Here is a 17,907-nt window from a genome sequence, read left to right as displayed (position 1 = left end):
AACATTTAGAATATTGTGAGCAATTTTGGGCCCGGTATCTCAGGAAGGATGTGCTGGCCCTGGAGAGGGTCCAGAGGAGGTTCACGAGAACGATCCCAGGAATGAAAGGCTTAACATATGAGGAATGTTTGAGGACTCTGGGTCTATACTCGATGGAGTTTAGAAGGATGAGGGGAGGATCTGATTGAAACTTACAGAATACCGAAAGGCCTGGATAGAGTGGATGTGGGGAAGATGTTTCCATTAGTAGGAGAGACTAGGACCCGAGGGCAAAGCCTCAGAGCAAACGGAAGACCTTTTAGAAGAGAGATGAGGAGAAACTTCTTTAGCCAGAGAGTGGTGAATCTATGGAATTCATTGCCACAGAAGGCTGTGGAGGCCAGGTTATTGAGTGTATTTAAGACCGAGATAGATAGGTTCTTGATTGGTAAGGGGATCAAAGGTTACGGGGAGAAGGCGGGAGAATGGGGTTCAGAAACTTAACAGCCATGATTGAATGACGGAGCAGATGCGATGGGCCGAATGGCCTAATTTCTGTTCCTATGTCTTATGGTCTTATGGCTCCGGGTTGAGGAGAACCTAAATTATAAAATTGTCATCCTTATTTTAAAGGCTGTTTGCTGCCGTTGTGCAAGCGCAGTTCTGTTTTACTCTGTCTTCATAGGGTTAATCTCTCATCCTCCTCAGACTCAAGTCACCACTGCAGACTCACCGTGAGGAAACTCAGACTGACCTGGTTACAGTGTCCATCAATCAGCCAATCCAGAACTCAGTCAACAGCAGAGAGCTTTGATTGTACAGTCCTAATCATTAAAGCTTTTTATAAACGCATACTGTTCTTTGAAATGCCTTGGAAAGTTTTATTACGTTAAAGGTGCTATATAAACACAAATTGCTGTTGTTGATTTGGACATATATCACAATTCTTTCATTATCGCTGGGTGAATAACCTATAACTCCTTACCTAACAGCATTGTGGGAGCACCTTCACCACACAGACTGCAGCGGTTCAAGAATGTCAAACATCATCTTCTCCACAGGCAACTGGGGATTTACCATATTTGCTGGTCTTGTTAGTGAAAGGTCAGGGGAGTGGGACTAGCTGACTTGCTCTTGCAGAGAGCCAGCATGTGCACAATGGGCTAAATGGCCTCCGTCTGTATTGTAATCATTCAATGATTTTATGACTTGATGAGAAAGGACCTACACTGGAGGCCAGGGACCAACTTCTGTAACCAACACCCACCCTGATACAAACCGGCTCTAAATTGGTCCATCTGTGTTTCTAGACTCGGTTCCGTGAGCAATGCCTGCAATAAAATAATAGCAAAATACTGCAGCTGCTGGAAATCTGAAATAAAAAGAGAAAATGCTGGAAATACTCAGCAGATCAGACAGTATCTGTGGAGAGAGAAACAGAGTTAACGTTTCAGGGTGTGCAGAATGGATTACAGGGAATAAAAATGGCGTAGAATTTGATGGTCAATATGAGCTCAGAAGTGGAAGAGAAATGGATTATAGCACAGGAAAAACAATTCCTGACTGTGAAAGATACTGTGGGAAGATAAAGGTGGTAAGACTGCAGCACATGGTCTGGGGATGGACAGTGGAGGAAACCTTATTTGGACAAAATCAGCAGAAGTAACAGTTAAATGCCAAACACAGCTAAAGTGCACCCAGTATTAGAGACAGAGGAAGGTAAACAATGGCAGAGAGGTGATCAGGGAGGGCAGAGGTGAAACAGAGCAAAAGATGGACATGGATTCAGATCCACAGGAAAGGAGCCACACTAGCCCCAGAGCGATGGAACCTCTAAAAGATAACAGAGCAGAGAACTAAAAGCTCCAAATTGTAGATGAATGGTCAAAAATAGTCAACTCTGAAACAATTTCAGTTTCAAACTTTAAAATCTCCTGCCGGAGCCTGTAGCTAGAAAGATATCAGAAGCACTGGAATCAGAGAAAAATCTCCCAGTTGAGGAAATACTCGGGGAGCGGGGTGATGTCACAGTGTAATTGTTGATGTGTGATGATGTCACAGTGTAATTGTCGAAGTGTGATGATGTCACAGTGTGATTGTTGATGTGTGATGATGTCACACAAACGAACAAGGAACATCTCGTCTGTGCAAACCAGTGATCACCAAACATTATCAAGGATGGGAGGGTCCTTGAGAGGGGGCAGAGGAGGTTTACCAGAATGGGTCGAGGAATGAGGGATTTTAGTTGCAAGGTTAGGTTGGAGAAACTGGGATTGTTCTCCTTGGAGCAAAGTAGATTGAGGGAAGTTTTAACAAAAGGTGCACAAAATTATGTAAGGTTTACATAAAGTAGTTAAAGAAAAGCTGTTCACAGTAGCAGATCGTGAAAGGATTATGGGTCACAGATTTAAGATTTTGGGTAAGATGTACAGGAGGGATGTGAGAAAGAAATGTTTACACAGTGAGTGGTCATGACCTGGAACTCAATGCTTACACTCAGAGGCCGATAGAATCCAGTTCCTGAATTTCTATCCTGGACTGAGTGTGGCAGGTTTGGGAAACGGTTCGTACAGAGCTTTAAAAAAGGAGGATCCAGGTCCTGATGAATTGAGTGACTCTGTCAGATATCAACCGTCTGTAAATGTTCCCCTTCTAACCTGCTGTAAAAGGAGTTTCCAAAATCCATCCCTGTGACTCCAGGATAGAATTTCACAACATTCTCTCCTCCTGCTACCTGGACCAGGATGACCGCGCATGCGCCCTGCTGCACATTGCCCTCTATAAAGATGGCGGCCGTTACCCCGGGCCTGGCGAAGGGAGAAATCCAGAATTTTTCGGCCCGTTCTCTGCAAACACAAGACCGGTACCTTGTTATTTGGGCTCTGCGGCCTGCACTGTGTCTTTATGAAGCCTCCCTGCCCAGTCTGCTGGCTCCATTCCTCCTCACACACCCACTAACTCTGTTAAAAACTAAAAGCTAAAAGCTACTGCGGATGCTGGAAATCCAAAACAAAAACAGGATTACCTGGAAAAACTCAGCAGGTCTGGCAGCATCGGTGGAGAAGAAAACAGTTGACGTTTCGAGTCCTCATGACCCTTCGGCAGAACTGAAGTATAGTCTACAACTAATACTTTGTTAGTCTGTCCACCCCACCCCCACTAGAGCTGTACCTTGAGTATCCTGCCATCCATTCTTAATTAGCACTTTTATTAGATAATATCAGCACCTTCAACACCTCTTTGATCCTTTTGTCTGTGACATCTTTTGATTATCTGCTCCTATCACTGCTTGCTTGTCCCCACAACCACCCCACCCTCTACTTCTCTCTCCCCCCACCCCCCACCTTAGACTAACTCTGTTAGTTTGCTCCACTCGACATTCTCTCACCCGCTCTGAGCAGCTTCAGTCACAGACCAGTACTACGCATGCTCATGAAATGGGCCGCACTGCGCATGCTCCAAGCACACACCCCAATACACATGTGTAGGGAGGTCCTGTTGTGAGGATAGGGCACCTTCTGGCCCCTGTTGAAGGCTGGGTAACCAGGCTGCCATGGAGAGGTCGTTTTTTTTTTAATCGAAAATTATGTTTTGTGATCCGATGACAAACGAAGCCCAAGACCAATATATAAAATTATTCAGTCAATTGGTATGACAAACAAAGTGCATGGGTCCTCTGCCATAATACTGTCCCAGGTGTAAATAACTGCAGTAAAACTACCTACATTTAGATGTGAACTCACTGGAGTCTCAGTCGGCGGTGTGAACAATTATTTTTTTCTTCCCATACACAGAACATTTAAACTCTGTCTTGTCAGTAAGAACGTCACAATTCAGCCGGTGAACAATCCTTTCACAATGTCATTTACCCCTAAGTTCCAGGACCATTGTGCATGGATTTGGGAGGTAAGCATGATTTTGGAGAGTGGTCGGAGATTGGATGCGAATTGCAAGGATGTCGAGGTCAAGGATGTACTTGTGGGAGGGAGAGAAGCAGGAGAGGCAGCTGATCTCAATTGTCTCAAGATTGTCTCAATCTTAGTGACAAAGAAGCTCCATGAGCTCCATACACTTGTTGGAGGTGTGGATGCAGGAGACAGAGGAGAGAGAGAGTCCGAAACAAGGACTAACTTGTGTTAGAGATGTTTTTAAAAATTCAACATCCTCTGTGTTTGACAGAATGTTGATTTATTTGACCTTTATCCAGAATATTAACCTTATAACTGGGCTGGAGTTTATTAACATCAGCTGAAACAGACCGCAATGGGTATTGTTCATTCTTGTACATTATTAACAGCAAAATCCAATCACTGTAATTTGCTGTGAACTCGTTGGTGTCTCAGCAGGTGGGATGAATGAATGCGTATCTTCCCACACTCGGTGCAGGTATACAGCCTCTCCCCAGTGTGAGAGCACTTGTGTAGAGAGAGGTGGGATGATTGCCTGAATCCAGTCCCATAAAGAAGGCATCTGAACGGTCTCTCATCAGTATGAATACATTGCTGGCGGATCAGTTCCTGAGAACTTGTAAAGGACTTCCCACAGTCTTGAAATTTAAAAGCTCTCTTTGATGTGCAATCAGGTTGGATAAATTAATGAATCTCTTTCCACACAGCACAGATGAATGGCCTCTCCCCAGTGAGAACTCGCTGGTGTGTCTGCAGGTGGGATAACGGAGTGAATCCCTTCTGACACTTTAAGCAGGTCAATGGCCTGTCCCCAGTGCGAACGCTCCGATGAGTTTCCAATTTCAATGGGTAAATGAATCCCTTCCCAGTGTCAACATTTGCACAACTGCTTTCAGTTGTGACTGCATTTATGTTTTGACCAGGCCAGATGATCGGCTGAAACCTCATCCACATGCAGAACACTGTGAATGGTGCTTTCTTCTCCCATTTTCAAAATCCCACAATTCTCTGCGGCCCAGAAACCGCTCTGTCCAATAGAGACGCCCTCTGAAGAAGGGTCAGACAGACTCGAAACTGTTGTCAGGCGTCGCAAAGGCCAGGGATATAAAAGTTCATTCACAAATGTTCCAGAAACAGATACATTATAATCGCCAGGAAAGGCTAAACAGCCTGAAGCTCTTTTCTCTAGAAAAGAGAAGGCTGAGAGATAACCTGATAGAAATAGGATAAAGAATGGAGTTGGTAGCTCAGGAATGAAAACAATGGCTTCAATCCTCCCAAAATTTAATTGGAGAAAATTTCTGCACATCCACAAACAGTCTGATAATTTAACAAAAGTGGAGAAGTCGAGAGAGGTGGTGGTGAGGTAGAGCTGGGCACTGTCAGTGTACACTTGATAACTGACACTGTGTTTTCAGATGATGTTGTTGTGGGGAGAATGTTGCTGAGAAATAAATGGAGGCCAAGGCTGGATCCCCTGGGGACACCAGAGGTAACTGTGGGAGTGGGAAGGGAAGACATTCCAAGCGATTCTCTGGCTATGATTAGATAGAGAAGTATGGAACCAGGAGAGAGCAGCCCCACCCAGCTGGACGACAGTGGAGAGGTGTTGGAGCAGAATGGTGTGGTCAACCTTGTCAAAGCAGGTCGAGAAGGGATAGTTTCCCTTTGCCACTGTCACATAGGATGTCATTGGTGGCTTTGATCTTAGCTGTTTCAGTACAGTGGCAGGACAGAAACCTGATTGGATGGATTCAAGCAGGGAGTTCTGGGAAAGATGGAGACGGATTTGGGAGGTGTGAACGCTTTTCAGGAGTTCAGAGAGGAACTGGGGGTTGAAGACGGGTCAATACTTTGCAAGGACAGGAGAGTTAAGTAATTGTTTTTTGAGGAAAGTATGATGATTTGAAGGAGAGAGGAGAGTAACAGAAGAGAGAGAACTGTGAACAATATCAGTGAACATGGGGAAGTTGGGTAATCAGCAGCATTGCGGGAATAGGGTCGATAGGGCAGGAGATGTGTCTCATGGACAAGGTGACCACTGAGAGGGCAGGAAGGGAGATGGGAGAGAAGCTAATGAAAGATGTGGGTTCACGGCTTGGACAAGGTGGAACATTATAGAGGCAGTTTGTCCCAGTGGGCTAGTGGAAGGGAGGGAAGCAGCAGAGGCAGCTGATCGGATTGTCTCAATATTAGTGACAAAGAAGCTCCATGAGCTCCTTACACTTGTTGTTAGAGGTGAGGATGGAGGAGAGAGGGGAGAGGGAGTGCCCTTCCAGAGAAACTAACTTGTATTAGGGATATTAACAAGACTCATTATGCTATATTTAACACAAATATATTTTATTTGTTCTTATCCAGAATATTAGCCCCAATAACTGGGCTAGAGTTTATTAACATCAGCAGAAACAGACTCCAGTGAACAAGGTTCAGTCCTGGGTGTGATTAACAGCAACATCCTGTTTGTTATTTGTGAACTCGCTGGTGTCTCATCAGTTGGGATGACCAGGTGAATCCCTTCCCACACTCGGAGCAGCTGAACGGCCTCTACTCAATGTGAATTCGCTGGTGCTTCAGGAGGTCAGAGGACACAGTGAATCCCTTCCCACATACAGGACAGATGAACGGCCTCTCTCCAGTATGAATTCGCTGATGTCTCAGCAAGTGGGATGACAGTGTGAAGCTCTTCCCACAGTGGGAGCAGGTGAACTGTCTCTCCCCAGTGTGAATTCGCTGGTGTCTCAACAGATCGGATAAATGAACGAATCCCTTCTCACACTCGGAGCAGATAAATGGTCTCTCCCCAGTGTGAACTCGCTGGTGTGTCAGCAGGTTGGATAACTGAGTGAATCGCTTCCCGCACTCGGAGCAGGTGAACGGCCTCTCTCCAGAGTGAACTCTCTAGTGTATCAGCAGGTTTGATGACCGAGTGAATCTCTTCCCACACTCGGAGCAGGTGAACGGTCTCTCCCCATAGTGAACTCCCTGGTGTTTCAGCAGGTAGGATAACTGAATGAAACCCTTCCCACACTCGGAGCAGGTAAATGGCATCCCCCCAGAGTGAATTCGCTGGTGCCTCAGCAGGTTGGATGCCCGAGTGAATCCCTTTCCACACTCGGAGCAGGTGAACGGCCTCTCTTCAGTGTGAATGAGCTGGTGTCTCAGGAGGGTGGATGAATTAACAAATCCCTTCTCACATACAGAACAAGTGAAAGGCCTCTCCCCAGTGTGTGTGCGCTGGTGAGTATCCAGCCTGGATGGATAATTGAATTCTTTCCCACAGTCTCCACATTTCCATGGTTTCTCCCCACTGTAACTGCATTTATGTTTTGACAGGCCAGATGATCGGCTGAAGCCTCGTCCACACACAGAACACGTGTACGATTTCTCCCTACGGTGAACGGTGCTTTTTCCTTCCATGTTCAAAATCCGATGAAATTCACGTTACGACTAATTGTGCGACACCGTTAGATTCTGGTGAAACATTGGGTTTCCCAATTGAAAATCCTGGGGAAATAGTTTAAATAGACAAAAGTGAATGAGAGAGAAACCACAATATCACAAAAACAGGTTGTGAAATTGAGGTGAATGAATCTGGGAATTTGTGGGGCTGGTACCAGGAAAAAGTGACCATGAAAACTGCTGGATTGTTATAAAAACCCAACTGGTTCACTAATGTCCTTCAGGGAAGGGAACCTGCCAACTGGTCAGGGACTATACAAAACACCAGCATCTACTGGGGGAAATAGAGAGGGAGATGGGAGAGGCAGGGGGTGAAGGAAAGGGATTTTATGCACCTGCAATTCTACCAACATCTCCCAAACCCTCACCCTCCATCTCCTAGAAAGACCAGGGTAGATGTATGTGAACACCATCACCTCCAAGTTCCCCTCCAAGTCACACACCATCCTGACTTGTTTAACATCCAGTGTTGGATGAACAGAAATTTCCACCATTTAAATATTGGGAAGATTGAAGCCATTGTCTTCAGTCCCTGCTACAAACTCCACTCCCTAACCATCAATGCCATCCATCTCTCTGACAACTCTGAGGCTGAGCCAAACTGTTCACAACCTTAGTGTCATATTTCACCCTAAGCTGAGCTTCTGACTACATATCACTAAGACCATCTATTTCCACCTCAGTAACTTTGCCTGCCAATAAAATAATAGCAAAATACTGCAGCTGCTGGAAATCTGAAATAAAAAGAGAAAATGCTGGAAATACACAGCAGGTCAGGCAGTATCTGTGGAGAGAGAAACAGAGTTAACATTTCAGGGGTGCAGAATGAACTACAGGGAACAAAAATGATACAGAAGCTGATGATCAATATAAGCTCAGGGGTAGAAGCGAGATGGACTATATCGCAGGAAAAACAACTCCTGACTATGAAAGACATGGTGGGAAGCTATAGCTGGTAAGCCAGCAGCACATGGTCAGGGCAGCAGTTGGCAGAAGTAACCGTAAAATCCTAAACAGAGCTAAAATACACCCACTATTAGAGACAGAGAAAGTTAGACAACAGCAGAGAGGCGATCAGGGAGGGCAGAGGTGAAACAGAGCAATGGATAGACACAGAATCAGATCCACAGTAAAGGAGTCACACCAGCCGCAGAGCTGTCGGACCTCACACGGATAACAGAGGACTAAAAGCTCCAAATTGTAGATGAATTGTCAAAACTACTCACCTGTGAAACAATTTAACTCTTTTCAGCTTTGGAAACTCCTGCCGGAGAATGTAGCTGGAAAGATATCAGAAGCACTGAAGTCAGAGAAAAATCTCCCAGTTGAGGAAATACCCTGGGAGCGGGGTGATGTCACCGCGCAATTGTCGGCGTGTGCTGATGTCACAGTGTAATTATCGATGTGTGCTGATGTCACAGTGTAATTGTCGATGTGTGATGACATCACAGACATGGACACAGAACATCTGGGTTTGTGTAAACCACTGATCACAACACATTATGAAGGATGAGAGGGTCCTTAAGAGGGTGCAGAGGAGACTTACCAGAGTGGTTCAACGGGTGAAGGATTTTAGATTAGTTTGGAAAAACTGGTGTTGTTTTCCTTGGAGCAAAGTAGATTGAGGGGAAATTTGATAGAGGTATACAAGTTAATGATTGGTTTACATGAGGTAGTTAAAGAAAAGCTGTTCACATTATCTGATCATAAAAGGGTTATGGGACACAGATTTAAGTTAAGAAGCAAGATTTACAGGAGGGGTGTGAGCAAAAATTTTACACAATGAGTGATAATGACCTGAAACTCATTACTTACTCTCAAAGGTTGATGAATCGAGTGAGTCTGTCAGATCTTGATCTGATGTTTGGTTTGAGTTTCCCGTCTGCAAATCCTTCCCATGTGATATCCTATGAAAAGATTACAAAACAATCAATCACCGTCAGTCCAGGACAGAAATTGAGAAATATTTCTCTTGGTTTGAGTTTGTTGTGTGTAAATCCTCCCCTTCTAACCCCCTGGAAAAGGAGTTTCCAAAATCCATCCCTGTCAGTCCAGGATATTCACAACATTCTGTCCTCCTGCTACCTGGACCAGAATGACCGCGCATGCGCTCTGCTGCACAGCCGCGTCCCCAGGCCGAGCAGAGGGAGACCCAGCCATATCCGGTCTGTTCGCTGCAAACGCGGGGCCTGTAGTTTCTGATTAAGGCTCTGCGGGCTGCACCAAGTGTTTATAAAACCTCCCTGCCCACTCCGCTGGTTCCATTCCTCCCGCACACCCACTAACTCTGTTATTTTGCTCCAGTCGCCATTTTCTCACCCACTATACCACTCGAGTCACAGGACAGCACTGCGCATGCTCAGCCAAGAGCCCGCAATGCGCAGGTGCGAATCAGACACCGCCATGCGCATGCGTACGACCCTGGCGCTCTGGATAGGGCACATTCTGTCCCGCATTGAATGCTGGGTGGGAGGACGTAATTGCATATCCAATAAATTTTTATGATCCGATGGTAATTGCAGCTTTATGGTCAAGGTTTAAATTATACAATCAATTGATACGATAAATTGTATCGGCCTCTACCATGCTTCTGTCCTGGGTGTAATTAACAACAAAACAAACCCCTACAGTTAGATGTGAATTCACTGGATTCTTCGCATTTGAGGTGAAGAAGTGATTTCTCCTTCCATACACCAAACATTTAAACTCCGTCTTGTCAGTAAGAATGCGCCTATTGCGGAGCAAATCCTTTGAACTTTTATAGCTGGATTGTTCACTGGTGGCCAAACTGAGTAAATGCCTTCACACGCAAGAAATCTCTAAATTTTCTCCATCAGATGTGACTGTTGCTGTGTCAACTAATCAGATGATCGAGTAAACCTTTTTCCATAATTAGCTGCTGAATGATGTTTTCACAGTGTGACTTTACCTAGGCGTGTCCAGCACAGACTTGGATTTCTAATCCTCTGGCAATGGGCTCTACATTCTCTTCTGAAGAAAAAAATGAAAGGCGATGCTGTAAATCTGAAATAAAAACAGAACTTCGAATTCTAAACAGGTCTGGTAGCGTCTGAGGAGAGACATAGTTTAATTCCCATATTTTCTGAGTATTTCCATCATTTTCTGCTTTTATATTTGATTAAAGACGTTGCTTCTGAATTGGACATTGGATTTCCTGGTGACCAACTTTTATTTATTCTTGTCTATCCGTAAGTGGAAGCATCTTCCAAACCCTTTCGGAATATTAAAGGCTTCGATCAGGTCATGCCTCACCCTGTTTTCTAGATAAAACCTGTTTAATCAATTCAATCTTTGTTGAATGTTAAAACTTTTCAGTTCTAACATCAATCCAGTAAATCTTTATTGTTGCCGGGTCTTAAGGAGTTGAGTTACAGGGAAAGATTAAACAGATTAGGACTTTATTCCTTGGAGCGTAGAAGAATGAGGGGAGATTTGATAGAAGTTAACAAAATTGTGAGGGGAAAAGGCAGAGTAGATGCGAGTAGGCTCTTTCCACTTAGATTAGGAGAAATAAACACGAGAGGACATGGCTTTAGGTTGAAAGGGGAAAGGTTTAGGGGGAACATTAGGGGGAACTTCTTCACTCAGAGAGTGGTTAGAGTGTGGAACGAGCTACCATCTGACCTGGTAAATGCGGGCTCACTCTTAAGTTTTAAGAATAAATTAGATAGATACATAGATGGGATAGGTCTGGAGGGCTATGGACTAGGTGCAGGTCAATGGGACTAGTGGAATAATATTTCTGCACAGACTAGAAGGGCCGAATGGCCTGTTTTCTGTGCTGTAGTGTTCTATGGTTCTATGGTTCTACCTTCTCCAGTGCTAGATTCATCTTATAATATGGAGACGGAGCTAATCTGAGTATCAAACTGATAATTGCCCCCAAATACCTGTAAATTGGAAGGATCAGCATTGCAGTGGGCGAGAGGAACATGGTTCCAAGCTGTTATTCACCAACCTCTATTTCGGCCATTTTCCCATCTACAGAACTTAAAATGAAATGAACACATCCAATAAAAAGATTTAGAAAGTTGGTGTTACTTTTGTTTGTGACTCGTTCCCTCGGGTATTCAGTAAATGCTGCTCGGAGGTTAGGGACCGGGATATAATCTACCTGCGTTTCCTTGAGCCTGTGTTCGGTGAATTGGGAAGTTTGGCCCGGGTTGGAGTATCTTGTGTTCCAGGGATGGGCAGTAACCCGCTCATTCAAGCTGCAGTCGCTGCTTTCTGCTGGCAGCGGGTGATTGGAGAGTGCGGGGCCGGAATATTGCTGCTTTTCTGCTTTTCCCTGTCTCACTCACTGTGGAGCTGAGGAAGAGAGAATAATTGATGGGTTTGTTTGAATCCAATAATTCTATAGATTTCGAATGGGCTCGATGCCGGCCTAAATGTTTTTTTCATTATATTGCGGATTAATATTCGTGAACATTGACCAGGACACATGGCTGTGAGATCAAGCACCTCCTCGTTTTTCTCAGTCGAAATATACAATCTAATATCTTTTGCTGTACAACCTGTTACAGAGATTGTTATAGAAAAGAGGGAAAGGTTTGCTACAGCTATACAAAGCCCTGGTTAGATCACACCTGGAGGACTGTGTATAGTTCTGGGAGCGGCCCCTTTTAAGGATCAATATTTCCCTTGAAAGTTCCAGAGGAGCCGCATTGATGAGGTTGGTGGGTTTTGGAAATTGGAAGTTGTACATCCGCAGCTTGTGGCAGTATTTCACCTCACTGTTCACTTCATGTTCATGTCTAACACACTCGATGCTGTTATTGGCTGAACGAGACTTCTGTGTTTTCACTAAACATGCTATTATTTTGTAGGAAGAACGACGAGAGACTGTAAATTCCAGGGTTCTAGAGAAAAGGTCAGGTAATGGCAATGATAGGATGGGCAGAAGGCCCACTTTCCCTGCTGTAACCATTCTATGATTTTAAACAAATAATATTAGCATGTTAGCAAGTTCTGTAGTTGAGGCCCAGTGTTTAAGGTGAATGGGCTTAAAATCCATTGGGGCCTCCCGATGTAGGTTTGAATCTTGCTCACTGTTCTTCTCGTTATTTCTGCTTGTCTGTAGAATTAATTCTAATTCAAATAGAAGAAAAAACATCCAAACAAATCCATTTCTGTGTCAGTCTTCTGCAAGTCTCCAGTCGGATATGAAACAAAAACTGAGCCAAGTTGGTGACATCTTGTTTTCTGGGCGTTTGTTTCTCCTTAGGCCTCTGTCACACTCGGTGTATCCGTCTGTGTGTGTTCCTCTGTATGTGCCAATGTGCTTCAGTTCCCCAAGGGGTTGAACACATTTTACCAGCACAAACTTTATTTAATTTAGTTGTGCAACTTCATTTTAAAATGTTACAAGGAAAAACTCTCAGGGTAAAAGGTGCAAGAGGAGTTTGTCTATTTCTCTGTCTGTTAAACTGCAACAACAATTTATATTTATAAAGCGCCTTTAACCTAATGAAACGCCACAAGGTGTTCCCCAGGATCATTATATAACAAAGTGTGATACCGAGTCACATATTCGGTCAGATGACTAACAGCTCTGTCAAAGGCGAAGAACTGTATTAAAGGAGGAAGCTATCGATTTCATGTTCCAGATAACAGCAATGGTTCTTCTCGTTGGCTCATAGTGTTCAACCTGAACAGACCATTTGGTCAGAGAAATTTATCTCTGGTGAAAGGAATCGGGAATGAAAAAATGCCAAAATCAGCCTTCATGAGCCAAATTTCCAGCCCTGTTAGCATCTTCCCTGATGGCCGACTGGTTAGGGTTCAGCACTTTCACTGCTGCACCTCAGGTTTGATTCCCTGTCAGGAAATTGAGATTTACTGCCCTTGGGCGAACTGTTAAAACCAATGTTATTGTCTTCCTGGCTGAAAGCAACACAGAACATCTCTGTCAGAGTTAGGGGAGTGAGAGTTAAAGTTTCACGTCAGAGCTGGAAAAGTCACACGTGCAACAAGTCAAGAACAGATGCAGAGGGCGTGAAAATGAAAGAGAAGGGCTGTGATGGGTTACAAAGCACTGACTATAGAGCTGGTGGTGCACAGCCGAATATTATTCCTGTGTTACCCATGTTACTTGCAGATCTAATTTCCTGATTTATTACAGTGCCCAACATTACCACTGCAGTTTGGTGACCAATAAACAACTCGCACCAATGTTTGCTGCCTCTTGCTGTTTCTTAGCTCCACCAAAATTGATTCTACATCTTGATCCTTCAACCTATGACCCTCTCTCTTGAATGTTCCGAACTTGTCGTTATTAACTGTGCGACTCCGCCTCCTTTCTCTTTTTGCCCATCCTTCCTAAATTACGAACACCCTCGAATATTCACATCAATCACACTGCTCTTTGAAAGCAGCACACAGGGCCGAATGGCCTCTTTATTTGCTGTAACTTTCTGTCATTTTGTGTTTCCTAACACCCCGGTTGCATCTCTCTAAGTTATTATGGCATTTCATAACTCAATCTAGCGAGATGTACATCTTGTCCTTTTATCCAACACTTTGAATTCCAGACACTAAACAGATTAGGAACTGAATTTGAAACCAGACTAGTACAACTGCAGAAATGATCTGAACCATTCACTTGAGTTTCAAACACACAGTGCCTGCACATGAGCATATACCTTCTTGTATATCTACTGAACAAAATAAGCTCATTCCGACTCTTCACATTGAAAATCAGTTCAAAATAATTTCAAAGTTTAACAACATACACAAGAATGTGGATAATTGATACTGTGCATATTCCTATAATCAGTGTCTGGGACAATCAGGTCCTGTGAACCCTTCTCGTGTCTTACATTCCCATTCCCTGCTTTCCAGGGAAAGATTGAGTTCATAAACTGGATGGGTGGATAGTCCCTGGCTAGGTCAGCCCTCTTCCAGAGAGTATATAAGAGTTATTGCTGGGACAGCAGATTTTCGTCCCTACTACCATTAGTGATGATCACAAGATTTTTTATTGAAAACAAATTTCACCATTTGCCATGGTGAGATTTGATCCCCGGAATCCCAAACCAGTGAAAGTACCACTGTGCCACAGCCTCCTACCAAGGTAAACGTGTTTAGAATTTGATGTGTGTCAGTTACTTTCAGTGATGAATTTCTGCCGGGTGTTCCCTTGTCAGTTTCACAAGAGCCGCAGTGATGAGGTTAGTGGGTTTTGCAAATTGAAAGTTCTACATGAGCAGCTTGAACAGCGAGTCGAACAAATGCCAGCTCAAATCGAATTGTACGGTTTGTGTGCGGTGTTTCATTTTAACAGGAAGGACGAGGAGAGACAGATTCAAAATAAATTGCTGCGAGGAAAAAGACGAGGGTTATGGAATGAGTTAAATTGCTCTTCCAGAGAGCCGGCACGGACAAGAATGTTCTCCTTCTCTGCTGTAGCCACCCATGATTTTATACTAACAACATCACCCTGTGCATTGAGTCAGTCGTGGTGACTGAATGGTGAAGGTGATGGAGTCCAAATCCATTGGGGTTTCCCGCTTCTCATTATTCTTGGTTTTAACTCTGTGTTTACAGAGTTAATTATCGGCTACATTGAATCAAGTCCATCCAAACACTCGGGCGTTTTCCTATTTCTGTTCATTCACGAAAAATATTCACGAAATTTCCAGTCAGAAATGGAACAAAAACGGAGCGAGGTTGGTGTCAGGCTTGCTTTCTGGGTGTTTGTCCCTCCTTAGAAACAATCTCTTGTCCTCTGTCACTCTCGGTGTCGATGTCTGTGTGTGTTCCTCTGTGTGTGTCAATGTGGTTCAGTTCCTCATTTTTACCATCCAAACATTGTTTACGATAGTTTTGTGGCTTCAGATTAAGATGGTCCAGAGAAAACAAAAGCGCTGTTTTAAAAGATGCAAGAGGACATTTATTTCTGTTTCTTTTTGGGTGGAGACTGTTCAGCTGCTAAATGCCCGGATGTTACAAAGCGGATGATGATTGAAGTTTTCACATGATCTTATGAAGTAGCTGAGAATGCTCGAGGGGCCGAATGGCCTATTCCTGATCATATTTTTCCCACACTCTAATTCAGAGCCGATGCCGGTCAAGGCAATGGTTGTTTCTGCTCTAAATGTGGTACTGAGTCACCGAGTGGGCTAAGATGCTGGCCGAGGCTTCCCTGCTTTGGGTTCCAGTCCCGCGGCTGCTAAACTTTGTTGTTTGAGACGCTTCCAAAAAATCCTCTGTGCGGCCAGGGGGCGGCTGATCTGTGCCGTGTTGCATTTTGGTTGGGAGAATGGGGAGAGTTGGTTGGGGCAATGGCACGGACTGAAAATCTTATTTCACTGTTACTCCCTGTCTCCATTCTATTATTTTATACAAACAATAGCGAACTTTCACTAGGTAATGTGGCGAATTGGTTAAACCGATGGGCTGGAAATCGGCTGGAGTTTTCTCACGCAGGTTTGACCCCGGTCGTTTATGCTTCTTATCATTCCTGATTTTAACTGACGGTCTGTGGAATGAATTTTCCGTTAAATTGAATAAAAATATCCAAATACCCCGTGTTCCTTATTTCTGATCATCTGCAAACAGTCAATAAATTCGCAATTGGAAATGGAAGAGTAATTGACCACTCCTGATCAACCAATCACAACTGCTCTTTGACAGCAGCAGACCAGGCCAAATGGCCTCTTTCTTTGTTGGAACTTTCTTTAATTTTATGTTTCCCAACACCACGGATGCTCTTTCCCAGTCATTCTGCCATTTTATAACCCATTCTGTCGAAATGTACTTTGTTACCTTGTGTCCTGTCCTTCTGAAGTCAAGACCGGGAGAGAATTCAGTGATAAGTTTTCTTGTCATTTCCAGCAGGAGATTTGGAGCCAGACCAGTTCAATGAGAGTTTAAATGGTGCCAACCCTTCACTGCAGCTCACTGTGTTTTTGAGTGGAGATAATTTCTGTTTGTTACGAAGTGCAGGATGATCTGATTAACTGACGGAGCAGGTTTGAGGTTCCGAATAATCTATTCCTGCTCTGAAACAAAAACAAAACATGCTGGAAAAACTCAGCAGGTCTGACAGCATCTGTGGAGAGAAAGACAGAGTTAACGTTTCGAGTCTGTATGACTCTTCTTCAGAACTAAAGAGAAGTAGGACTTCATATTTCTACATCCCTTTAGCTCTGAAGAAGAGTCATACGGAGTCGAAACGTTAATTCTGCCTTTCTCTCCACAGATGCTGTCAGACCTGCTGAATTTTCCAGCATTTTTTGCTTTTGTTTAAGATTTCCAGCATCCACAGTATTTTGCCTATTCCTACTCTATTGCTTTTGTTCTATTTCAGTGCCAAAACTTGTGAAGGAAATGATTCATAAATTTCGCCCAGCATGGCTGGGATGGCTAAGGCACTAGCTTGAGGTATTTATGGAGTCGTGAGTTTGCATCCCACCGCTGCTTAACATTTAGCAGCCCCATTAGGACAAGCAGATGCCACCTCATATTGAATGCATGGTGTTGAATTTTGACAGGAAAAACGAGGAGAGTTGCTGTGGGGAAAAGGTGGGGTGTGGAATTACAGTAGTTGAGTTGCTCTTCCAAGAGACGACATGCTGAATGACCGTCTGATGGAGCCGTCTGTGATTTTATACAAACAGCAGTGACATCAGTGCAGGTCCTGTGTTCACAGCGGAGTGAATAAGGGGATGGAGTTGGAATCCTGTGGGGTCTCCTCACAGAGGCACAGATCCTACCGGCTTCAGTTCTCATCATTACTGATTTTAATAGTGCCCATGGAATTAATTGTTGGATAAACGGAATCAAAACCAATCAAACACTCCCGTGGTTTCTTCTTTCCGTTGGTCTGTGTGTGTCAATGTGGTTCAGTTCCCCAAGGGAATGGACACATTTTTAACAGAACAAACTTTATTCACATTAGTTGTGCAACTTCAGATCAAAACATATCAGGGTGAAAGTTGGAAGAGGAACTTGCCTCCTTCTCTATATGCCCCATTACAACAACAGCTTACGTTTAGATAGCGCTTTTAACGTAATGAAACCTCCAAAGATTGTTGACAGGATCATTATATAACAGAGTCTGACACTGACACACATATGAAGACGTGGGGCCAGGTGAACAAAAGCTTGTTCAAAGAGATAGGTTTTATGGAGAGTCTTAAAGGAGGAAAGAGAGGTCGAGGTGGAGGGAGGGAATTCCAGAGCTTGGGGCCTCGGTAACTGAAACCTCGGTCACCAATGGTGGAGCGATTATGATTGGGAACGTACAAGAGGCCAGGATTAGAGGGGCACAGATATCGCAGAGACGTGTGGGGTTCGAGGAGATCTCAGAGATTGGGAGGGGCGAGAACAATGGGAGATTTTAACACAAGGATAAGAAAGTTTGAAGTAAATGCATTCTTTGACCGGGAGCCAATGTAGGTCAGCGAATAGAGGGTGATAGGGGAATGGGACTTGCTGTGAGTAAAGACATGGACAGCAGTTTTGGATGACCTCAGTTTGCGGAGGGGAGAATGTCCACTTACATTCCAGAACTGACATTCTGCTGAATCAGCAC

At 44.1% G+C, this 17,907-nt stretch overlaps 1 pseudogene across 1 annotated transcript; it reads right to left on the bottom strand.

Annotated features, from left to right (window-relative positions):
- Positions 1 to 6,353: 6,353 nt before the first annotated feature.
- On the bottom strand, positions 6,354 to 7,307 carry LOC144673957 (uncharacterized; annotated as a pseudogene). The gene has a single exon (XR_013574452.1). The product of XR_013574452.1 is annotated as an uncharacterized LOC144673957 (transcript).
- Between the last annotated feature and the right edge of the window lie 10,600 nt (positions 7,308 to 17,907).

Source organism: Cetorhinus maximus, unplaced genomic scaffold (genome assembly GCF_964194155.1).
Source record: "Cetorhinus maximus unplaced genomic scaffold, sCetMax3.hap1.1 HAP1_SCAFFOLD_522, whole genome shotgun sequence".
In the NCBI taxonomy this organism is placed as follows: Eukaryota; Metazoa; Chordata; class Chondrichthyes; order Lamniformes; family Cetorhinidae; genus Cetorhinus; species Cetorhinus maximus.
The sequence above is the reverse complement of the archived record's forward strand: the minus strand, read 5'-3'. Positions and strand labels throughout refer to the sequence as shown.